At 39.6% G+C, this 26,009-nt stretch overlaps 1 long non-coding RNA gene across 12 annotated transcripts in view; it reads right to left on the bottom strand.

The window, feature by feature from the left end:
• The window catches only part of LOC147341493 (uncharacterized), a 323,003-nt gene extending 297,236 nt beyond the window's left edge, over nucleotides 1-25,767 (bottom strand). For 6 of the 12 annotated variants that reach the window (XR_015159461.1, XR_015159463.1, XR_015159464.1 and 3 more), the window contains exon 1: nucleotides 23,105-23,209. This is a non-coding gene — a long non-coding RNA (uncharacterized LOC147341493). Of the gene's footprint in view, nucleotides 1-23,104; nucleotides 23,227-25,244; nucleotides 25,473-25,562 lie in introns of those variants that run through there. The other 6 variants (XR_015159469.1, XR_015159472.1, XR_015159468.1 and 3 more) reach the window with 3 other exon arrangements.
• Nucleotides 25,768-26,009: the final 242 nt, after the last annotated feature.

Here is a 26,009-nt window from a genome sequence, read left to right as displayed (position 1 = left end):
GCAAGCCTGCCCACCTGCAGAGGTAGGGCTGAAATCCGTGCCAATCCCAGGGGCTGCACAACTTTAGAAACAGGATAAAATCTGAGCCAAGTCCCAGACACTGTGTGACCCACGAATTTCTACACTGCAGGCAGCTTCGTAAACTCAGCATCTGTGGAATATCCAAGTGCATTACTGGTGTTTCCATGGCTGGGGCAGGAAAATGACCCAAATGAAAAGATATACTGTGTTTATGGATATGAAGAATCAATATTGTTAAAATGGCCATTCTACTCAAAGCAATCTACAGACTTAATGTGATCCCTATCAAATTAGTACTCTCTTAAGTGGCACAGTGGTTAAAAAATCTGCCTGCCAATGCAGGAGATCCAAGAGACATGGGTTTGATCCCTCCAGGGAAGATCCCCTGGAGGAGGAAATGGCAACCCACTCAAATATTCTTGCCTAGAACATTCCATGGACAGAGGAGCCTGGTGGGAGTCCATGCAGTTGCAAAGAGCTGGACATGACTGAGCACACACTCACACACACTCTATCAAATTAACCCGGACATTTTTTCACAGAACTAGAGCAAGTTATCTTAAAATTTATATGGGACCATGAAAGACCCAGAATTGCAAAAGCATCCTGAGGGAAAAGAACAAAGATGGAGGCATAACCCTCCCAGACTTCAGACAATATTACATAGTGACAGTAATCAATACAGTATGGTATTGGCACAAAAGCAGACATATGGATCAATGGAACAGAGTACAGAGCTCAGAAATAAACTCAAACTCCTACAGTCAATTAATCTTCCACAAAGGAGACAAAATTATACAATGGAAAAAAGACAGTCTCTTCAAGTAGTGCTGGGAAACCTGGACAACTACATGTAAATCAATGAAGTTAGAACACACCCTCTCACCATACACCAAAATAAACTTAAAATGGCTCAAAAAGATTTAAATATATGGCAAGAAACTATAAAAGTCCCAGAAGAAAACATTCTCTGACATAAATCACAGCAATGTTTTCTTAGGTCAGTTTCCCAAAGCAACACATGTATACCTGTGGCAGATTCATTTTGATATATGGCAAAACCAATACAATATTGTAAAGTTAAATAAAATAAAATTTAAAAAAAGAAATAAACCAAAAATAAACAAATGGGACCTAACCAAACTTATAAGCTTTTGCATAGCAAATGAAACCATAAACAAAATGAAAAAATATCATAAAGCCTGTGAGAAAATATTTGCAAATGATATGACGGACAAGGGTTTAATTTCTAAAATATACAAACAGCTCATATAACTCAACAACAACAACTCCCAAACAACTCAATTAAAAAATAGGCAGAAAACCTAAACAGACATTTCACCAAAGAAGTCACACAGATGGCCAACAGGCATATGAAAAGATACTCAACATTGCTAATTATTAGAGAAATACAAATCAAAATTACAATGAGATACCACCTCACCCTGGTCAGAATGGTCATCATTTAAAAGTTTATAAATAACATATGTTAGAGTGTGGAGAAAAGGAAACCCTCCTATACTGTTTACGGGAATGTAAATTGGTGCAGCTACTATGAAAAAGAATACAGAGGTTTCTTAAAAAAAAAACAGAATAGAGTTATACTATACGATCCAACAATCCCACTCCAGGGCATATATATATATATATATATATATATATATGTATGTATGTATGTATATGTATATATTGGGAGAGCACTGTAATTTGAAAAGAGCCATGCACCCAATTTTCACTGAAGCACTATTTACAATAGCCAAGAAATGGAAGTAAGCTAAATATCCATTGACAAGAATGAATAAAGATGTGGTAGAAGTATATAATGGAATATTACTCAGTCATAAAGAAGAAGAATGTAATACCATTTGCAGCAACATGGATGGACCTAGAGGTTGTCACACTAAGTACGCCAGAAAGAGAAAGACAAGTATCATGGTATCTCATTTATTAAATTGAGAAAATGACACAAATGTACTTAAAGTTATGGTTGCCAAAGGGGAAAGAGGAGGGGGAGGAATAAATTAGGAGTTTGAGATTAGCAGATACAAAATACTGTATATATTAAATAAAAAACTAAACAGCAAGTACCTACTATATAGCATAGGGCAATAACTTGTAATAAATAATAAAGAAAAAGAATCTCTATTATATATATCTTATTATGGCTTCCCTGGTAACTCAGCTGGTAGAGTCTGCCTGCAACTCAGGAGACCCTGGTTTGATTCCTGGGTTGGGAAGATCCCCTGGAAAAAGGATAGGCTACCCATTCTAGTATTCTTGCCTGGAGAATCCCCATGGACAGAGGAGTCTGCTGGGCTACAGTCCATGGGGTCTCAAAGAGTTGGACATGACTGAGTGACTAAGCACAGCACAGCATGTGTATATGTATGTGTGTATGTACATATATATATATATAAATTTATATAGAGAGTATATATATAGAGAGAGTATTTATATATATTATTTATATATATTGAGTGTTTTTATTTATATATATATATATATATACACACACACACACACATACACACACACACACACACACATACTCAATCACTTTGCTGTGCACCAGAAACAAACACAACATTGTAAATCAGTTATACTTCACTTTTAAAGAAAGCTGAGGAAAAGAAGCCACACCAAGTAAGATATTTTAAGAAAGCTATCCAAGACCACATATATAAAGAAGTGAACTAAGAAAAAGGCAGAATTGTGATGAGCCCAGTTCTGTCTGACACCTAAGCCTAAATTCTTTTCATCACATCTTTAATCTGTCATTATGAATTTGTTTACTAGATTAGATAGCTGTCATCAGAATGAGAGAGCCCCTTGGAGGATGAGACAGAGGACAAAGTTCAAGAATGAAGGAGAACAAAAGAAAACTGCTCAAACATGGCTTGGCCTCAGGCCAGTCCTCCCAAAGGCTCTATAGTCTCTGGCACTTTTTCTAGCTGTTTCAAGGTCCACTGGTTTTCCCTGTGTTTTTTGCCCTAGGTTTATACTGATTTCCCAACTTATAAAAACTCATTCTAATCTCAGTATTTTAATTTCCATAGCAGTATGTGAAATGTTGGGCTTCTTTCTTGCTCTGCCCCCCTTGTTTTTTAAAAAAATCATATAGACTATAGACCTTCCTTTCACCTTTTTATTACCCAGCAGTTTATGTTTTTCCCACTATTGACCTGACTCCCAATGTTTGCACTGCTGATGATAATTGCACATCTCTCTCAAGTAGATATTAGCAGGGAAAACAGCATCACACAGGGGCTGAGGATACTGTTTAAACACAGTTTATGGACAATCTGCTTCTGTTTTTGTTTTGTCACTATTTCATCTGCTTTTCTATCAGTGATGTTACCACTGAGGAAGTTGTTTCATTCACATTTGTTTTTTGTTCACTGGAATTCAAAGTCCAATTCTCCCTCCTTGCATTCTAGATGTGTAGGCTGATTTGGGACATCATGGTTGTAGCCAGACAGAAAACTGCAAAGTTATCCATACTAAATAGATCTACAACAGAGAAGGTGCCAGAGCAAGGAAGTAACTCAGGAATTCACCATCAAGGAAACCTAAGTACTTCTGAAAATTCTAGAGCCCTAGAAACAGAATAGTGGACTTACTAAGGTACTTAGGAGGTACTTCAAACCCATTTGAGAATCTGAAAATTCACAAACAATGATGTACTATTCCATAGCACTTTCAGGAGAAAAGAAAACAAGACAGACACATTTCAAGTCTGCACAATTGTAGATTGTGTCATACAGCCAAATCTTTCTTAGACCACTCTTGCAGCCCTCCCTAATAGCCCCCAATAGCCTCCACCGCACGTTTATTTCAAGTACAATTCAGACAAAGAAGAAAGTTCTGTTTATTTTTAGATCTTCAAATTTGTCCTTCCTCCCTCACCCATGGATCCCATTCGGTTAAGCTGAGTTAACAAATAGGGGGATTAAAGAGACTAGGTGAGGGAACTGCTTTCAAGTCTTGAGGAAAATAGTAAATCAGACTGAGCATTTGCAATCTGGCATATCTAGATGCATAGATCAGACTTGAGAAAGAATCAATAAAGAAGACAAAGCTATCGATAGATTGTACTCACTGGGGCCCTGTTTACATTACTACACTGACTTGATGGACATGAGTTTGAGCAAGCTCCAGCGGTTGATGACGGACAGGGAAGCCTGGCGTCCTGCAGTCCATGGGGTCGCAAAGAGTCGGACACGACTAAGCAACTGAACTGAACTGAACCAAGTGTAATGATATCTTCGTTTGAATTTATGCCCCTTTCCTCTATTACAGCTGGTCATGACTATCAATTTTTAAAGTGTGGATTTTGCTAACACAAGTGAATTGTATAGTTTCATTTCCTGAAACATCTAACCTTAATCAATCTTTTCAAAGAATAATAGATCTAAGGAAGGTAGATAGTATATGAGTAAAGTCTATAGAAATGGTTATTCTACACGAAAGAACTATAAACAGGACCCTAATGGATCCTAAATTTGCTAATAGTTTTCCCCATTTGTGGACATTGGTCAAGTTCATCTTTTAGCCAAGAGAGCTTTTCAATGAAAAGCCCCAGATTAAAAACAAACAGATCCTTCTGGCTGAATCAGCAGTCAACTTTTTCAAGGATATAGCTAATCTCTTCTCTAGTGTAAACTGGAAACTTGCCACTATATCCACTCCCCAACTTCCTGCTTTCCTCTCCTTTGTCCAGAGCCAAACCCATTTTTTTGACAACTTTACATCCCTACTGTGAATCATGAGTGAAGTGAAAGTCACTGCCGTGTCTGACTCTTTGCAACCCCATGGACTATGCAGTCCATGGAATTCTCCAGGCCAGAATACTGGAGTGGGTAGCCTTTCCCTTCTCCAGGGGATCTTCCCAACCCGGGGATTGAACCCAGGTCTTCTGCATTGCAGGCGACTCTTTACCAGCTGAGCCACCAGGAAAGCCCAAGAATACTGAAGTGGGTAGCCTATCCCTTCTCCAGCAAATCTTCCCAACCCAGGAATTGAACTGGGGTCTCCTGCATTGCAGGCAGATTCTTTACCAATTGAGCTATCAGGGAAGCCCCTGAATCATGAAGATGAGGAGAACTGTTCCTATTTAGAGACTGTGGCCCATACCTATTTGCCTCTGCCTATAAGGAAGTTTCCAGAGGCAACAGGGTTGCTCTTAGAGTTAAAAAAAAAAAAAAGAGTCGAATGGGTAAAGTTAGTCTACAAATACCTACGTGTGGCCTCTGTTTTAGTTTATTCCACATTAGCATCTCCATATTCAACCAAATGAAATTTAGTGCACTTTTTCAGAGTACTAAGATGATGGAAACTCAAATGTATTATGAAGTGGCAACTTGAAAACTATTAAAGAAACATGAGCAAACAGTTTATATCTCTTCTATAAAGTGACTGCAAAAAACTTAAGGAGAATTAAGTACATACATTTTTATTCTTTACATGTTTTACTTTTTAATTTAAATTTTAAGAAATTTAAGTATTTTATTCCCCCTCCATGATCCATTCTTGAATGCTCTTCTCACTAAATGACAGAGTACAAGTGAGGTTGCCACTGCTATTGTAACATATACTGATTTAGGAAAGTGAAATAGCTTTCCATCCAGCCATGTCTAGGCCAACTTAAACCTTACTGATACCACTATTCAATAGCTGTATGATATGAGCATGATGTATCCCAATTCTCAAACCTTTTATCACCTATCAAGATCCATTTGAAAAGATTCTTTAATAATACCATCTTTCAACTCTTCTGTGAATGTAAAATATTTCAAAACAAAAATAGAAAAGAAAAATTGAACTAGAATATTTTTATTACATTCTAGATGTTAGTCTAAGTTGTATGAGAAAGCAGTTTTATTTGTTATGGTCCAGACTGATGAACAGAAAGAGAGGGTGGGAGCACATCCTGGTAACTGTAGTATCTGGTACAGAGGTAGTGGGTAAGTGGGGTAGCAAGGTAACAGCTCTCCATATAAATGATCATCAAGTATCAAGAGGAGCAAGAATTCTCTTTTTCAGACTCATGGAGTGGATTTGCCAGATATCAGACAAAAGAGTAAGACATGGGTAGATTCTATGACTATTAATAAGCACTCTGTATGTTACTAGCATCAACTAAGAGCTTTATGTTAGTTTTTTTAATCACTGCTATAATAAAGTACCACTAATGTGGCTTAAAACAACAACCACTAATTACCTGACTATTCTCTAGGACACGAGGCAACATAAGTTTGGCCAGGTATTTGGCACAGGGTCTTACAAGGCCCAAATCAAGGTGCTGGCCGGTGACTTTCCTAGAGGTTCTAGGGGGAAATCTGCTTCCAGAATCATCCATATTATTGGCAGAATTCAGTTCCATGCAACTAGAGGACTGAATTCAGATTTCCTTGCTTGCTCTCAGCTGGGGGTTGTTCTCAGTTTCTAGAGTTCATGTATATTTCCTGGCCCATGGCTCCTTTCATCTTCAAAGCCAGCAATGGTGTTGGGCGTAGAAAAGTTCTTATGACTCATGTATTTCTGACTTCTTCTTCTGCTTTTAAGGGCTCATGTGATTATACTGTCCCGTTCCATCACCTCCCAGATAATCCATGATAATCTCCCTATTTTAAAATCAACTGAAAGGTAACAACTATGACAAAGTCCATTTTGCTATATAAGGGAATGTGTAAGATATATACCCAGTCTTGGAAATTGAGTAGAATCTTTGTGGGGCAACTACAGTCTTCCCACTTACATGCATCCTAAATTCGACTGTGCAGCCTCTGTCAGCATCAACTCTTCACTCTAACACCTCACACACATCATCTTAATACATCAGAAGTAAATGCAAGCAATAGAATTCTGCCACACTCCATTTCCCATAATGCTACGGTATTCAGAAGGCAAACGTGACATATCAGTTGAGCTAATTATCTTAAATCATGAAAGACTCTAAGAATATATTGAAATATAAATGACTATATCAATGGCTTTTTTCATACAGCTCTTGAAACAATGCTTCTGTGGATGTAGAAAAGGACACTTTCAAATAAAACCTCTGTAGTACTCTCAAAACTGGGCATATTAATAAGAGAGAACAGTCTTTGAGCTAAAATCCTGTGCCATCAAAGGTGAGGGAAGGAGATATATTGGGTAGGCCAAAAAGTTCATTCAGTTTTCTGTACCATCATATGAAAACCCAAACAAACTTTTTGGCCAACCCAATACACTGTTTAGCATTTCCCATAAACCTAAACACAAGTAAAAGACCTTCTTTACAGGAAAATTCAAAGATCAGGAACCCACCCTGGAAGAGGACTAGGCTAAAAATAAATCCATTATATCCATTTGTCAAAAGAAACAAGTGAAAAAGCTCCAATGTCTCCTTATGAAATACCTCTGTAATTGATTTTTTCCTTCAGTTTTTATGAACTGACTACAGAACACGACAAGGAAAGCCTGCCAACTGAATAAAAAAGTATTATAAACCATACACAAAACACACACACACACACAAAAATCACAGCACTGTCCCCTCCGGGCATGTTCCAAAATCTAATCCCAATGATAATCTGATCCACACAGCTCAGCCACGTAATTTCTTCATTTTGAAATGTAAATTGATTCAGTGAATCATTTAAATTTTCTTTAACTGATTATTAATATTGCAATAAAGGGCTTAAGAATATGAAATTAAAATTCTTTTAACTCTCCTGTAAAGCAGCAATGTGTTCATTTGTAAGGATTTTCCTATCAGCAACTTCGATTGGCCTGTCCATGTGTATTTGGAAGAACTCTTCACTTAATGACTATTAAGTAATGTGGTTTGTCAGGGAAAAGGGACTTCATTACCATTGCAAATGATTCACTTGCAGGAAAACACTGTCCGCTCCATTTCCACAGCTGTTTTGTCTTAAATACCTACCCATTAATGCTCTATCTCAGTAGACATGTTTACTTAACTCAAAGAAACAATCGTTGTCTTAGAGGATTAAGGAGTATTTTCTTGGCTTTCATGGGAATATTAGTTTTTCCCTCTTTGTGTGTGATTTTCATTCACACTTCAGGTTCCTCTATGTTGCTTTCTTTACGCCCAAATTCAGAAAGGACTGCTTGCCGTGCTGTATGCCATTTTACTCACAGTTAATATTTCTTCTCCCACTAACACTTTCTGAACCTTCATATTTAAAGACAATGAATTTGCTATGCTTGTACTCTATAAATAGAGATGGTGTCTTAATTATACTTTCAAATTGCAGCGTCTGTTTCCAGCTGTGCATATGAATGTTTGTGATCAGGATGTATGCTCCAGTATGTTTATTTTTAATCCCAAATTATACCCTTCACAAGCCAAAACGAAATGTGAGATGATCAACTTTTATTTGCAGACACGTGTCAACTGCTTGTTAATAGTTCCATTCTTGAACCTTTCTCAATATAGCTCTGAGAGTTTCCCCTTGCCTGTAGTCTGAGGGAACACATAGCCTGAAAGGTTTCTCACTGAAAGGTGGGTGTGCCTACTGTACTTCCCAAGGCTTAGCAAGTGAGGCGCCTCAGCCTTGGCAGCTGTGGAGCATCTCCATGTACTTCTCTGGATCTTCTCTGAAGAGTCATGATAGATTTTGAGAAAGCTACACTATTTAAGGAGATTGCAATTTGAAAACTGAGCCAGATGCACTCCCTCAGGCTATTCATAAGATTATCAGTAAGATGGGATAGAGCATGGCTTTAAAACATCTTCTAATGTGGCTTACAACTAATTAAGAAAACACACACACACACACAGAAAACCCTACAATATAGCATCCGATGCAAGAGTATGCTTAAGACACCCACGGTATTAGCTTATTCATTTCCTATTCTTCTCTAACGAGTCAGTCACCCACAGAGGCTCAGACCTATTTTTTTCTCCACCTTGTATGCTATTCTGACTTAAGTGAAAGAAAGGAAGTTGCTCAGTCATGTCAGACTCTTTGCGACCCTATGGACTGTAGACCACCAGTCTTCTCTGTCCATGGGATTTTCCAGGCAAGAATACTGGAGTGGGTTGTCATTTTCTTCTCCAGGGGATCTTTCCAACCCAGGGATTAAACTCAGGTCTCCCACATTGTGGTCAGGCTCTTTACCATCTAAGCCACCAGGGAATCCCATTTTGACCAAAGAAAGTATGTTTTGCATAATTTGACAATCTAAGGCTTTCAGCATTCTACTTGGGAGGACTTACAGAAGATAATAATTGGAACATGTAAGACTTTATGAATGGTCCCACAGAGAGCAAAAAGAAAAAAAGCAGTGGGTTTTTATACTGAAAGACCAGTAAGCAAAGATGGTAAAACTATTTGTGATTATAAAGGGTATGGCCTTAGAAACAACCTATTGCCAATATTATCTACATCTGATATAAGACTACTGGGCCTTATTTGTGGACACACAGTAATTTATAAGAATCAATAGATAGCTTTTTTTGCTAAATCAATATCAACTCAGTTTCTAGTTGCAAATATATACTGATTTTTTTTTATGAGGAGGAAGTTTTAGCAGGTTAGTGGATGATTATAAGTAGAAGCTTCTAACACTGAAGAGTTAAAAGCAACCTCAGTAGCAAAATTAAGTTTACATAGATACCATTATTACTGTTTACATTAATAAATCTCTTTTTCATTTGACAAATTCATGTCCCTTATAAGATCTGAATTTGCCCTTATATTAATAAAATCAGTCATATTATAAAGAAGCATGTGAAATTTACAGACATTGAACTTTATTTTATTTGAAAATCCAAGATTTTGAGTATGCGAGAATGATACTTACTGAAAGTAATGCCTACATAGCAGTTCAAAACTGTTTCAAAGAGTCAAGGGGGTGAGAGAGAGATGGACATTGATTTGTGTTCAAATCCAACTGTAGCTTTGTAATAGACACTTAAAATTTAACATTTCCAAAACTGAACACTCAATTTCCTTCCCTTCCAACCCCCCATGCCCAGTATTCAGTATTCCCCATACAAGTGAAATGACATTACCTTGAGCAAAGTCTAGCCTTTATAGACTTCGCTCTCCCCTCACACATCTCACCATTTAATTCATCACCAAGTCCTGCTTGTGAAAGTGTTAGCTGTTTCATGCATATCCGACTCTTTGCAACCCCATGGAACGTAGCCTACCAGGCTCCTCTGTCCATGGGATTCTTCAGGCAAGAATACTAGAATGGGTTGCCATGCCCTCCTCCAGGGGACTATTCCAACCCAGGGGTCAAATCTGGGCCTCCTGCATTGGCAGACCTGAAGTCTTGCTTACTCTAATATAAACTAAGTCTGACCATTTGTCTGAATGTCTACCATCCAGTCCAAGCCACCACCATGACTCACTTGGACTACTGTAACTGGATCCTAACTGTTCTGTTCCCATCTTTGGCTCCCAATATTCTAATCTCTATTAAATAAAAAGTAATATTTTAAAAATGCAATTCACATAGCACTCTTCCACTCAAAACACATCAATGGTTTCCAATTACATTGTACAAAGAATAAAAAGAAACTTCATATTACTTAAGGCCTACAGACCTAACTTCTACCTACTTCTTCAACCTCATTTTAACACTCTCCCTTCATTCACTACACCGCAACTGCAGCAGCTTTTTTTACATTTTCAAATGCCCGTGCATATTACAACCATATAAACTTTGCACATTTCCTTCCTCTGTCTGTAATCCTCTGCCTCGTATTTCCACAGAACTGGTTCCTTGTTGCCATTCCAGTCCAAGATTAAAATTCCTCTTCTCATATAAACCTACTATGACTGCTCAATCTAAAGTATTAAAAGTTCCTTCCTTTTTCCTATCTATTAACATATTTTTTCCACCTGCTAGACAGCAAGGACATTATCTCTCTGGTTAGCTGCTATATCCCTAGAGTCTTAACTATTGTTGGGCACACAGCCAAAATATTGGAGTGGGTAACCTTTCCCTTCTCCAGGGGATCTTCCCAACCCAGGGATTGAACCCAGGTCTCCCCCATTGCAGGTGGATTCTTTACTAGCTGAGCTCCAAGGGATGTCCTGTCAGTACTCAATGTTTGTTGAATAAGTACATATACTTTTGATTTAGTTGAATGTCACTATCATTTAGTTGGTTTACTTGTTTTTGGTATTGTTTTGCTTTCTTTTTCCAAATTACACTAAAACAGTCAAACTCATCTTTTTTTTTTTTAGTTCTTTTCCCTTCAGGCTATACACCTGGAAATGCTATATAATCTGTGGCGTGGAATAAGTGGTAAGGAAGGACGTCCATATATACACAGATAAAATATATTCAACAAGTGCAGCTTTTTTTGCCTGTCAAAGATTTTCTCCTTTCATTGACAATATGATTTTGCCTTGATTGCTTTCAACTGGTAATTTCATGTATGTGTGGAAATTCATTTCATTACAAGCTCAGATTGTCCCTTTTAAGCCTGATGTACCAGTTTGGGTTTTCTGTAGATTAGAACTTTAAAAATGAATCATCTTAATAAATGTGATGACAAATTACCAACACCAATATTAGGTAAGTAACAACCCTATTTAACCTAAAGAAAGTTCTGCTTTTTGCAACTCAGATTCCCCCTATGTAAATAGAGTTAGACTAGATGAACTCTAAGATCCCATCTATCTTCATCATTCTTTGCTACTACAGAGGTATCCCCAGTGCCTGTGCAATCTTTTATGTAAAATAGATGATGTTCCGCTAATAATGAAGAACAGGCAATGGCAACAGTGACTCAGCTAAATAAGGTGCAGAACAATCATTGCACAGAATAAATTTTTTTTTTCCAACAAGAGTCAACAAATGGTTTTGAAACAACTCGGTAGCCATGTGAAAATTAAAGTTGGATTCCTATTTCATATCCCATCAAAAAACAAATTCCAGGTGGATCAAAGATTTATATTTATGAAATTAGGTAATAAAAATCACTAGGAAAAAAAATCATGGGGGAACTGTTTCAAATCATAGAGTAAGAACTGACTCATTTGAAAAGACCCTGATGCTGGGAAAGATTGAGGGCAGGAGAAGGGGATGACGGAGGATCAGATGCTTGGATGGCATCACCAGTACAATGGACATGGGTTTGGGTGGACTCCAGGAGTTGGTGATGGACAGGGAGGCCTGGCATGCTGAGGTTCATGGGGTCACAAAGAGTTGGACACGACTGAGCGACTGAACTGAAAGACCTAAGTTTGACCAAAAACCCAGAAGGAAAAACCTAAAAGCCCACATTTGAAAATCTGATCAGTTAAGTCACTTAGTCATGTCCAACTCTTTGTGACCCCATGGACTGCATCATGCCAGGCCTCCCTGTCCATCACCAATTCTCGGAGTTTAACCAAACTCATGACCACTGAGTCAGTGATGCCATCCAACCATCTCATCCTCTGTCATCCCCTTCTCCTCCCACCTTCAATCTTTCCCAGCATCAGGGTCTTTTCAAATGAGTCAGTTCTTCACATCAGGTGGCCAAAGTATTGGAGTTTCAGTGTCAACATCATTCCTTCCAATGAACACTCAGGACTGATCTCCTTGCAGTCCAAGGGACTCTCAAGAGTCTTCTCCAACACCACAGTTCAAAAGCATCAATTCATCTGCACTGAGCTTTCATTATAGTCCAACTCTCACACCCATATATGACTACTGGAAAAACCATAGTTTTGACTAGATGGACCTTTTTTGGCAAAGTAGTGTCTCTGCTTTTCAATATGTTATCTAGGTAGGTCATAACTTTCCTTCCAAAGAGTAAGTATCTTTTAATTTCATGGCTGCAATCACCATCTGCAGTGATTTTGGAGCCCAAGAAAATAAAGTCTGACACTGTTTCCACTGTTTCCCCATCTATTTCCCATGAAGTGATGGGACCAGATGCCATGATCTTCGTTTTCTGAATGTTGAGTTTTCAGCCAACTTTTTCAATCTCCTCTTTCACTTTCATCAAGAGGCTTTTTAGTTCCTCTTCATTTTCTGCCATAAGGGTGGTGTCATCTGCATATCCGAGGTTATTGATATTTCTCCCAGCAATCTTGATTCCAGCTTGTGCTTCTTCCAGACCAGCGTTTCTCACAATGTACTCTGGATATAAGTTAAATATGCACAGTGACAATATACAGCCTTGATGTACTCCTTTTCCTATTTGGAACCAGTCTCTTGTTCCATGTCCAGTTCTAACTGTTGCTTCCTGACCTGCATATAGGTTTCTCAAGAGGCAGGTCAGGTGGTCTGGTATTCCCATCTCTTTCAGAATTTTCCAGTTTATTGTGATCCACACAGTCAAAGGCTTTGGCATAGTCGCTTTTCTGGAACTCTCTTGCTTTTTCCATGATCCAGCGGATGTTGGCAATTTGATCTCTGGTTCCTCTGCCTTTTCTTTTTTTTTTTCTAATTTTATTTTATTTTTAAACTTTACATAATTTTATTAGTTTTGCCAAATATCAAAATGAATCCGCCACAGGTATACATGTGCTCCCCATCCCGAACCCTCCTCCCTCCTCCCTCCCCACACCATCCCCCTGGGCCGTCCCAGTGCACCAGCCCCAAGCATCCAGCATCGTGCATCGAACCTGGACTGGCAACTCGTTTCCTACATGATATTTTACATGTTTCATTGCCATTCTCCCAAATCTTCCCACCCTCTCCCTCTCCCACAGAGTCCGTAAGACTGTTCTATACATCAGTGTCTCTTTTGCTGTCTCGTACACCGGGTTATTGTTACCATCTTTCTAAATTCCACATATATGCATTAGTATACTGTATTTATGTTTTTCCTTCTGGCTTACTTCACTCTGTATAATAGGCTCCAGTTTCATCCACCTCATTAGAACTGATTCAAATGTATTCTTTTTAATGGCTGAGTAATACTCCATTGTGTATATGTACCACTGCTTTCTTATCCATTCATCTGCTGATGGACATCTAGGTTGCTTCCATGTCTTGGCTATTATAAACAGTGCTGTGATGAACATTGGGGTACACATGTCTCTTTCCCTTCTGGTTTCCTCAGTGTGTATGCCCAGCAGTGGGGTTGCTGGATCATAAGGCAGTTCTATTTCCAGTTTTTTAAGGAATCTCCACACTGTTCTCCATAGTGGCTGTACTAGTTTGCATTCCCACCAACAGTGTAAGAGGGTTCCCTTTTCTCCACACCCTCTCCAGCATTTATTATTTGTAGACTTTTGGATCGCAGCCATTCTGACTGGTGTGAAATGGTACCTCATAGTGGTTTTGAGCCAAAGCGATCTTGAGAAAGAAGAATGGAACTGGAGGAATCAACCTACCTGACTTCAGGCTCTATTACAAAGCCACAGTTATCAAGACAGTATGGTACTGGCACAAAGACAGAAATATTGATCAATGGAATAAAATAGAAAGCCCAGAGATAAATCCACACACATATGGACACCTTATCTTTGACAAAGGAGGCAAGAATATACAATGGATTAAAGACAATCTCTTTAACAAGTGGTGCTGGGAAATCTGGTCAACCACTTGTAAAAGAATGAAACTGGACCACTTTCTAACACCATACACAAAAATAAACTCAAAATGGATTAAAGATCTCAACGTAAGACCAGAAACTATAAAACTCCTAGAGGAGAACATAGGCAAAACACTCTCCGACATACATCACAGCAGGATCCTCTATGACCCACCTCCCAGAATACTGGAAATAAAAGCAAAAATAAACAAATGGGACCTAATTAACCTTAAAAGCTTCTGCACATCAAAGGAAACTATTAGCAAGGTGAAAAGACAGCCTTCAGAATGGGAGAAAATAATAGCAAATGAAGCAACAGACAAACAACTAATCTCAAAAATATACAAGCAACTCCTACAGCTCAACTCCAGAAAAATAAACGACCCAATCAAAAAATGGGCCAAAGAACTAAATAGACATTTCTCCAAAGAAGACGTACAGATGGCTAACAAACACATGAAAAGATGCTCAACATCACTCATTATCAGAGAAATGCAAATCAAAACCACTATGAGGTACCATTTCACACCAGTCAGAATGGCTGTGATCCTCTGCCTTTTCTAAAACCAGCTTGAACATCAGGAAGTTCACGGTTCACATATTGCTGAAACCTGGCTTGGAGAATTTTGAGCATTACTTTACTAGCGTGTGAGATGAGTGCAATGTGCAGTAGTTTGAGCATTCTTTGGCATTGCCTTTCTTTGGGATCGGAATGAAACTGACCTTCTCCAGGCCCGTGGCCACTGCTGAGTTTTCCAGATTTGCTGGCATATTGAGTGCAGCACTTTCACAGCATCATCTTCCAGGATTTGAAATAGCTCAACTGGAATTCTGTCACCTCCACTAGCTTTGTTCATAGTGATGCTTTCTAAGGCCCACTTGACTTCACATTCCAGGATGTCTGGCTCTAGGTGAGTGATCACATCATCGTGATTGTCTTGGTCATGAAGATCTTTTTTGTACAGTTCTGTGTATTCTTGCCACCTCTTCTTAATATCTTCTGCTTCTGTTAGGTCCATACCATTTCTGTCCTTTATCGAGCCCATCTTTGCATGAAATGTTCCTTTGGTATCTCTGATTTTCTTGAAGAGGTCTCTAGTCTTTCCCATTCTGTTGTTTTCCTCTATTTCTTTGCATTGATCGCTGAGGAAGGCTTTCTTATCTGTTCTTGCTATTCTTTGGAACTCTGCATTCAGATGCTTATATCTTTCCTTTTCTCCTTTGCTTTTTGCTTCTCTTCTTTTCACAGCTATTTGTAAGGCCTCCCCAGACAGCCATTTTGCTTTTTTGCATTTCTTTTCCATGGGGATGGTCTTGATCCCTGTCTCCTGTACAATGTCACAAACCTCATTCCATAGTTCATCAGGCACTCTATCAGATCTAGGCCCTTAAATCTATTTCTCACTTCCACTGTAAAATCATAAGGGATTTGATTTAGGTCATACCTGAATGGTCTAGTGGTTTTCCCTACTTTCTAATTGCTGACAATTTGATCTTCTACTCTTCCCAATTAAATTTTATTGTTAAACATAAGCTTTGAACCAAAGGCAATAATTAAAAATTGTTTACACTAGAGAGGAAGGAGTGGTACTCTGTCCTTCCTTACCTGCCACCATCTCAAGCCAAATTATGGTGAGGTACAATCAAGAGTTTAACATGTATCACCTTGAATTTGAGCGTTGTAAGGACTGTTGCTGATGTAGGCCTAGAAAATATGTAAAGTCAAAACACTGTGGCTAGAGAGTCTTAGTGGAGTACAAAGAGGAAGGACTGCATCGAAAGTGATATGTATTTTCACCAATGGCAGGGAAAGGCTGCATTTTCTTCTGGGTCGTATGTGAAGCCCACAGAAGGTAGCCAGCTGTGAGCTATACTGTAAAAGGCTAAATACTAGAGAAGGCTCCCTACCAGATGTAAGGTGACCTCAGTTAGGATACTGGAGGTATCCTGCTAAAGCCATAACTGGATCTCCCCAGTTGGAGAATATCAGAGAAAATCACAAATGCACCCAAAGAGAAGAAGAATTAGCATTTTGGATACTGGTCACTCACAGAGAGCATTCCTATCAGATGACATCACTACTAGTCAAGTAAGTCCTTTTTGGTTCCTTACAAGTGCTTTCCTCTACAATTCCAACCTTAGAGGAATGAGAGTCAGCATGGTAATTTGAGGTTGAAGGAGGAGGAAAACAAGGAGGGACTACCATGCTCATCCCTTTCCCCTTTACTTCACTGCCTATGCATTCTCTCTCTTCATCTGTTGACTGGTCTTAAAAGTTGGAATTACCAGGGATTCTGTCCCAGACTTCCTGGTCTTTACTTACTACAGTTGCATAGGATCTCATCTACTTCCACAGTTTCCGCTAAGATGTTTATTTTATAACACTACTCTCTGAATTTACTTTGTTTTATGTATCATCTATCCTTCTCTACTAGGATATAAACTTAATGGCAGGGACTCTGCTGAGTCTCAAATACCTAGCAAAGTGTCCAGCATATGGATAAGAAGGTACTTTATCAGTTATTAATTGGGCTATGATAAACTGGGGTACAGAACTAAACAGGGCTCAGCCCTTGCCCTTCAAGAATTCACTACCTAGCAGAGAAAGCTGTATATGAACAGATTAACTGGATCAAATATTTGAGCCAGCTAATGCCCAACATGTTTTTGGGAAGAGGGTGACTAACTCTGCATGGGGCCAGTCATGGGAGGCTACAATGAAGAGTTCTTTGTTAGCCGTATCTTAGCGGAGGAATACAAAGTTTATCAGGTAGGAAAATGAAAAAAAGGGGAAAAGCAGGAGCAAAGGCATGAAGATGTGAAAACAAAGGACACAATCACATCCTTAAAATAGTTCACAGTAGTTGAAAAGATGGAAGCAACAACCTGAGGACAAGTAGAGCCAGTGAAGCTAAACTCTGAGGTTTCAGCCACTCATTCTATAGTAGGCCATAAAATAAGCCACTACACGTGAGCCCAAAGGCTCACTCACTCTAGTCGCAAAATTCTATCCCTACCATTTTTCACTCTGGGCCAAACTTGTTGGGCTAGTTACCCGCTTCAGTCCGTAGCTTCCCCACTTCTGGCCTAGAGTGGAGACAGCTGCCACTCCATGAAAGCTGAATCTACACAGTGGGCTTGGACTGGCCAGCTCATTAAAGGACCCTGTGGAGCTTCCTGCATGGCTGTCCTTGAAATTCAAACCACCTATGTATTTCTCCCTGGGGAAAATGCCACTCAGACTCCACTGGCCAACCTAATCAGGCCCAGGGATAGAGAGAGAGCAAGCGAGCAATAGAGTGAGCGAGGAAGCAAGAGCAAGCAAGCGAGCAAGAGTGTGTTCATGAATGTCTTGGATAAAGCTATCTGAAATTGTTAATTCTTTTTCAAGTATGTTTCTTTCTACCATTAACTGTGACTACCCGGGAAGTCCTTCCCTCTTGACAAGTCCCCATAATATCACAATCTCATGATAGCAGTCTTGGAAGGAAGAGAACAGGTGAATGTCAGGGAGTTACGGAAACAACTCAGATTACATTTCTCAACTTAAAAATGCTCCTTCCCGACTTTCCCATTGTGGTAAATCATGCTACCACAACCTAACTTTACATACCATAGAGGAAACCCTTAACACAATACATAGGAAAATGGTCTACCATATTAAAACCTGGTTGTTACACTGGTTTCCTGTGATTTTTCCAATAATTCCTTTACTTTCTTTGTTCCTCAGCTGCTGCTCCTAAAAAATGGGAATAAAAGCACTGCTGCTGCTGCTGCTAAGTCGCTTCAGTCGTGTCCGACTCTGTGCGACCCCATAGACGGCAGCCCACCAGGCTCCCCTGTCCCTGGGATTCTCCAGGCAAGAACACTGGAGTGGGTTGCCATTTCCTTCTCCAATCCATGAAAGTGAAAAGTGAAAGTGAAATCGTTCTTAGTACACAGTCATGGTATTGTGCTCATTGGGAGTCTATAAGACACTCCAGAGACTGAAATTTATTTTGACACTTCAGGGACAGAAACTTTGGATGTGTTACTACTACAGGTTCTATTAAACATTAACCCTTATTTTAGATTATCCTTCCTTCTCCAAATAGTCAATCATTTGACCTTTCTATTTAAATATTACACTCCTCAAATGAATTGAGCTGGATACATTGCATTCTTTTAATACATTTATTCACATTCACTTCTGTACTTTAGCTGAAAAAAAAAAATGGGTCATTTCCCAGTAGACAATCATAATAAAAATAGTCCATCTTCAAATAACAAGTACATTCAGATACCAAGACAATATTAGTTTTCAAAGGAAACCCAATTATGGCCTTTATAGGTGTAAAGTTTCTGATTTACTCATATTTTAATGTAGGTATAGTTCTTTAAACTGCCATAGTAAAGTATTGTTAATAACACACATAATATTGTTGCCTTGGCATGGGGTTAGTATGAAAATATGTCTTATATTCTCCAGGCTTAGAGGAAGACATTTAATAAGATGATATGAGCTGAAAACCACAGTAGCTTTACCCTGGTGTACAGAGTCAGGCTGTTTGTTTATTGGCAAGATTCAGGTGCAACTGAGGGCCTCTTTTTTCATTAGCAACTTAATTTCGGTCACATTCGCCCTATGAATACACAGGATATTCTTCATTAATTAGGATGTAATTGTAAAGTCACCATAGTTATCTAACAAATGTGTTAATTAGACCCTCTCTAAATTACAGTGATTACATTTACTTCCTTTGATGACATGTTCTTAGATGTAAATGGACTCTCACACCCATGCCTGGCTCTCTTTGTGAGAGTATACAAACACAGCTACTTTCACATTCTTTCTGCCCCACTCCATGTGGACACAAACCTCCTTGGGGTGGGCACTAGGATTTACTGAAACTGTGAAATGAAAGGGCTCATGGCTTAGGACTCATAAAATACCCTGTCAGCCAATGTAACCCTAACAAATAGCATTCTAAGCCTCTTTATTTTCTGACAAGGAAGCATAGCCACTAAATAACCCCTTCCCATTCACTCGGAAGTACAGGGCAATAGGATGGCCAGGTGTATAAATAAGCTTGTCTTTGAGAACACCTCACTGTGCAAGCCTGCTTCCTCTGCCCCAACTCGCCCTCTCTAAAATGTTGCATAATCTCATACTATCCTTGGTCACCCACTGTGAGCCTTTCTTTCCCAATTACCCAGTGTTCCAAGCCATTCCTTCTCTTTCCTGTTGTCTCAAAGGGCTAGTCTGATGGGCAATACCAATTATCACTCCATTGCCACAACACATTTCTCCTTTCCTAGGGTCTTCTGTGTCTTAACTCAAAGGAATGATGCTAATTACAGTAATCACATGTGCTTATGGTAAACACAACCACAACCCAGGAAGCTGCCTGCTTGTTATATGCGAAAATTACTATGGGCTGTCTCATTTTCTCTGCATCCCTGAAGAGACTTTCTTTCTCTACCTTCTTTGGTTATAAAATGATGTTCATGAGTTCCAACCCAAAGTTGAGAAGCAGTTATTAGGGAATAGCTGGAAGAGTTCTCAGAGACCATCTGAACTAGAAATGGCATACTTGTTCTATTGATACTGGCTGTCTGTTGAATAACTGCTAGAACTCTGAGGTGCGTCGTGGGTTCAGTGGTAAAGAACATCATGATTTATAAGCACTCTCTACCACTGGTGTGAAAACGGGACACGGCAGCCTGCGTGTCAGGTGTTTTGTGTATCTGTGCATTTTATACCAGAAGTATCTCAACAAACCTGCCATGTTTCTCCACGATGAGGCATGACACGAGGAGATTTTAACACTTTGTAACTGAGAGATAGGTGGTACCTACAGACGAGTTGGAAGTTACTTTTCTCTTCTCCTCAAAATTGTGTTTCCAAGCACTTCAGAATTTCTAACAGTATCTCTAGTTGGGCAATTGTTACACCTCGGCAGTTTTGAAACAGCAGCCAAAACCTATATTTATGGAATTGCCATCATTAAAATCACTTTTCCCATGAAGGCAGTGAAGATCTTACAACCAAATGTAACTATGGTTCACACACAGCAGAACACAGAAAGTTCTCATCAGCCACCACCATTGACATTGGTGGTAGTATCAGGTTAGCTTCTATCATCTACTGCAAGGCAAGACCAGGCAATAGAGAGGGCAGGGCATTTTGCTGTAGAATAAAAATAAAATAGAAAGGTTATAGTTTGGGCACAGCCCAGGAAATAAAGAAGCTAGGATGGAAGAGCTGGCTTGAGAGTTCCAGGCATCAGAGACACTGACACAAAGATGGAAATTCAGACATCCCAATGTCAAGTATTTTCTCCTCTACAGGTTGACTGTTTTGACATAGATAACACTCTGTACTACATGTGTATGAGAGACAGACTCTATCCATATAGGTAAAACAGTCCTAAAAGCAAGCATGAGTGGCCAAACCACAATACATTTTAAAGAGTGACTATAATTAAGAACTTACAGATGGTAAGAAAGAAATGAATACGAACTGACAGAAAAAGATGAAAGTAAACCCTTTCACTAGGCAAATAGTCCCACTTTCACTACCTTTTCTTTCTTCTGGCTGCCACACCTAGAACTTCATTCCCAATAAATTTCTCCTAGGTTACACTCCTTCCAATGAACAAATATCTGTTCAGTATTCACTGTTTCTTAAAAACAATTCATGTATACTGAGATGCAAATAATTGACGGTGGCCTAGTAATACGTGGCTTAAGCCAATGTTCCACCCAAACTGGACAAGTCTAAGGAGAAGGCAACTAGAAACAAAAGTCAACAAGAATTTCAAAATGAGGGGCGAACCTAGTAGCCAGATAGCAGAGATTGAAAATAAAGAGAACTGTAAATAAGAAACTGAAAGCCAAGTTCATAAAGGGCAAAAGCAAAGGTCTTCAGTAAAGATAAGTGTCCCTGGGGGTCTGACGATAACCAGAACACCCGGAGAAAACTCTCCACACAGTGAAACCACAGAGACACAAGGGTGAAAAATTAACCACAAGCGTTAGTGGTGGTGGCAGACGGAGACAGAAAAATGGACAGGTAATAAGGGGTGATGTCTTCCACCCAGGCACAGAATCTCTATGGAAAAAAGCCTCAGTCTCTAAGGGCCCTCTTCAGTCCTTTCTCTCCTTCCTCATGACTGCTTTACAGAGTTAAAGTAAGTCTTTTAGAAGCCCTATGTACTGGAAAGATGATGCGGCTTTCTCTTCCATGCAAGTCGAAATAAAAAGTACGAAATCATTAAATAAGCAGAAGTAAGGCCAACAAAGTTCTGATTGTCATGATGACTAATTCAATGCTTTTTAAAAAACATCAAATATTAAAATTTTCCTTAAAAATATTTTTGGTGTCATATGAATGTACTTAGTTGCCTTATAAGGTAACTGAGGCCTCCTCATCTCTATTTCTTGTCAGTTATCTGCCCCCTTATTTCTCCTCTCCTACAGGAGCATGAAACAGCTTCTGGATGCCATAGGCTCTGTTTTCCCCACGTGGGAGGGATGGGGGGAGGAGAGGGAGAAGGGAGAGGGTTGAAAAAGTAGGAAGTGTTCAAGCCTAACAGAGCTGCTCCGTATTACACAGTATTAGCTACAGCTTCTCCCATACTCGTTTGTGCGGTCAATCTAGTTCAAAATATGTGGCCGCTGTGTCTCTGGAGTACAGCTTTCAGGGGTTAAGAATGCTTCAAGGGAGGTCACAAGCATGTTAACCACGGTTAGCAGCCATGCTGAGAAGATCATCAATCAGAAGGCATACTACCCCACCTCCATAAATAAAAACAAACAAACATAGCCAAATTCAGCTTCTGGGCTACGCTCTCTGAAGCTAGGCAAGCCTGGGTTCATGTTTCTAGGGCAATGGTACCAAGGGCAGTAGCACGTACCCAGGTGCCTTTTCTTTTCGCTATAATTAAACTGGAAACGTGCTTTTAAAAACTAAGATTATAAGTAATTTCTAGGGCTTGTAGTAGACTGAATTTTTTTTCTGCTCTAGTTACCCTATACTAAAATATTGGTTAAGAACATGGGGTTTGGAATCAGTCAGACTTTGGTTTGGAAAACATGGGTAAATTATTTTCAATTCTTGTATCTCAATTCCTTTATCTTTTCTAGGAGCTTAACCTCTTCTGGCATGTGCCTTCTTAGTACAGTAGGCCCTTGAACAACATGGGTTTGCAACATGAGTCCATTTATATGTGGGATTTTTTTCAGTAAATGCTATAGAACTACATGATCTGGTGTTGGTTGAATCAGTGGTGCGAAACCACAGATATGGAAGAATCTCATATACAAAGGGGTTACAAGTGATACACACATTTTCCACTATACAGAGAGCTGGTGCCCCTGATGCCTGTGTTGTTTGTTCAAGGCTGAACTGTAGTTTCTATCATCTTGTACCTAACCAGTTGATCAAACCAGAAACCCAGAAGTACTAGTCAACTCAGGCTGCCATAACAAAATATTGATACTACAGGCTGGGTGACTTAGATACTTATATCTCACAGTTCTGGAGGCTAGAAGCCTGCGATCAAGGTGCCAGCAGCTTTGGTTTCTCCTGAAGCCACTTACCTTGTCTTGCACAGGCCACCTCTCTCTGTGTCCTTGCCTGCTTGCCCTCTGTGTTCACACATCCATTGTAGTGCTACCTTTTCTTATAACGAGACCAGTCCTATTGGATCAGGACCCCACCTTTATGACTTCAATTAACCTTAATTAACTCCTTAAAGTGGCCTTACCTTCAAATATAGTCAGTTTGGGGTTTAGGGCTTAAACCTATGGATTTGGGGGACACGGTACAGCTCATAACAGAGTAATTACTGACATTTATTCCACAAATTTAATATATCACCAAATTTTATCCTTTGAAACCAATTAAATTTTTCCCAAGTAAATAAAATTCTGGAGAAGGCAATGGCAAGCCACTCCAGTACTCTTGCCTGGAAAATCCCATGGAAGGAGCCTGGTAGGCTGCAGTCCATGGAGTCGCTAAGAGTCAGACACGACTGAGTGACTTCACTTTCACTTTCCACTTTCATGCATTGGAGAAGGAAATGGCAACCCACTCCAGTGTTCTTGCCTGGAGAATCCCAGGGACGGGGGAGCCTAGTGGGCTGCCATCTATGGGGTCGCACAGAGTCGGACACAACTGACGCAACTTAGCAGCAACAGCAGCAGCAGCAAATCAAATTCACTCCACATCTACCACAACCAGTTGGTCTAAGCTGTCATGATCACCCTTTACCTGATTGAATATAATCATCTCCTAAGTGGTCTCCATGCAACCACTCTTTCTCCTCTAATATATCTAGCAATCAGCCAGAGTGATTGCTTGTGTGTTTTTAAGCTTGTGTTTTGCACAGCTGATCCTCCCTTTTAAAATATTTCACTGGCATTTCATGGCCCCAAATCCTTAACACACTTGACACATGACCTGGCCCTTTCTTAACTTTCCAACCTCAATGTACACCATGCTCATGCTTATGCTTTCTGTTCCCACCACACTGGCCGACTTTCATTTATTCCACAAATTTAATATATTAAATTAGTTTTCCAGAAGCCCCAAGCACCCTCCCCTACAAGGTTTTCCACATGCTGGTGCCCACTCTCACTCCCTCAATGTAGTCTTCCTTGATCTTTATGACTAGGACAATTCCTATAATTAAACATTCTTGTAGCCATTTTGAAGACTTGTCACAGTTGCTATTTTAATTTATTTATGAGATTATTTGATTGTTATCTGCTTCTCCCACTAGACTGTAAGCTCCTTCAAAGTATTACTGTGAAGATTGAAGGAGATAATGAATACAAAATACTTTCTTCAGGATCTGGTACTTAGGGAGAGCTAAATTGATTTTAGCTTTTATCACAATTATAGGAGTGGTGTGGGGGATTCTCAACCATTGCATATATTCTATTAGTTAAACTTAGCTTTCAACCTATATTCATCACCTGGTTTTAATCTTTTTGAAATGCTACCACAGTATCTAGTACATGGTTAACTCTCAGTAATTGTTTGCTAGTGAAACTGTCGGTAATCATTAGTTAATTCCATTTGAACTGTCACCTGCCATCATTAATCTAGGTCTTATTGTGTCATAAAAGAAGGCATGCCTTCCAAAAGTCTCATAGCGTAAACAATAAGATGTTTGCTCAAGTTCTTTCCTAGGAACTTGAAATCAGCTGCGTCTAGTTAGAGCTAAGCAGGTTAAGCCTGGATAAGACCACCAACCCTCCAACTGAGCATCTGTCAGTGTCTGCTTGGTTACCCTTTCAATGTGCAGAGGCCTGTAGCTTAGTTGGGCCTGAGCAGAAACATGATTAAGCACCTTTTCCCAGTCATCTTTCCCCACACTCCCCACAAAGCACCTTGCTTCTTTATTCCTTATTCCATAAACACCTCCAGCCCCCTACCTTCTGAGAGGCAGATTTGAGATTTTCCTCTTACCTTCATGATTGGCTGCCTTGTGAATAAACCCTCTCTTTTCTGCAAACCTCAATGTTTCAGCACTTTTGCCTGCTACGCGTTACGCAAAATGAACCTGGTTCGGTAACACTAGTATTGTTTTAATGCATTCTCTGAGTCTCTTCTGTGTCAAGCTCTATCTTGGTCACTGACTAGTTCTGTGACCTTAGGCAATTTGCCTAATTTCCCTGATGATAATGAAGCCTGTTTGAGGGAGCTGCTATAAAAATTAGCCAAAACACTGACCTGGAAAGAATGGGTGCTGAGATATATTATCGCCCCTCTCTTTTATCCTAGGTAGAGAATTCTTCGGAGAAGGTAATGGCACCCACTCCAGTACTCTTGCCTGGCAAATCCCATGGATGTGGGAGCCTTGTGGGCTGCCATCTCTGGGGTCGCACAGAGTCGGACATGACTGAAGTGACGCAGCAGCAGCAGCAGCAGCAGAGGATTCTTGCCTTCTTTCTGGTAGATCTGGAAAGCAAGAAGTATCTTAGAAAGAATATTTTATACTCAAATAAAATCATTGCATTTACTTAATAAAAGAACTGATTTCAGACTCACTTTGGGAATCGACACAATTCTATCTTCCTCAAGTGCCAGGAGAATATTCATAAATATACTTTTCCCTTCAATGATGTGTCTAGAAGGAATGCCAACATATGCTGTTTATTCCCTGGTGGAAACACTCAGGTCCAAATGCATTCACCTCCATTTCCAGCTTGCCTTTGTCTTTTCTATGGTTGACAGCTGGACCTTCAACACAGGCTGCAGATGGGCCTACTTTAAGACAATCTACCCCAAAAAAATCAAATTTCAAAACATCAATTTGGGAGTAATTATTCTGATTACTGGATTTTGTCTTGACAAAAAGATCACCCACAGTGTAACTTTACACAGTGATCTCCCCCAGTAAATTGAAGTATTCATTCACAGATTGACTGAAAGAGAGGACTTGGGAGAAAGAGTAGCTACCTGAGAGGGAAGAGAAAATTTACTTGAGTTGCAGCT

The sequence above is a fragment of the Bos grunniens genome, chromosome X (genome assembly GCF_055505025.1).
Source record: "Bos grunniens cultivar Pamir isolate PY7600 chromosome X, Bosgru_T2T1.0, whole genome shotgun sequence".
NCBI classification, from domain to species: Eukaryota; Metazoa; Chordata; class Mammalia; order Artiodactyla; family Bovidae; genus Bos; species Bos grunniens.
The sequence above is the reverse complement of the archived record's forward strand: the minus strand, read 5'-3'. Positions and strand labels throughout refer to the sequence as shown.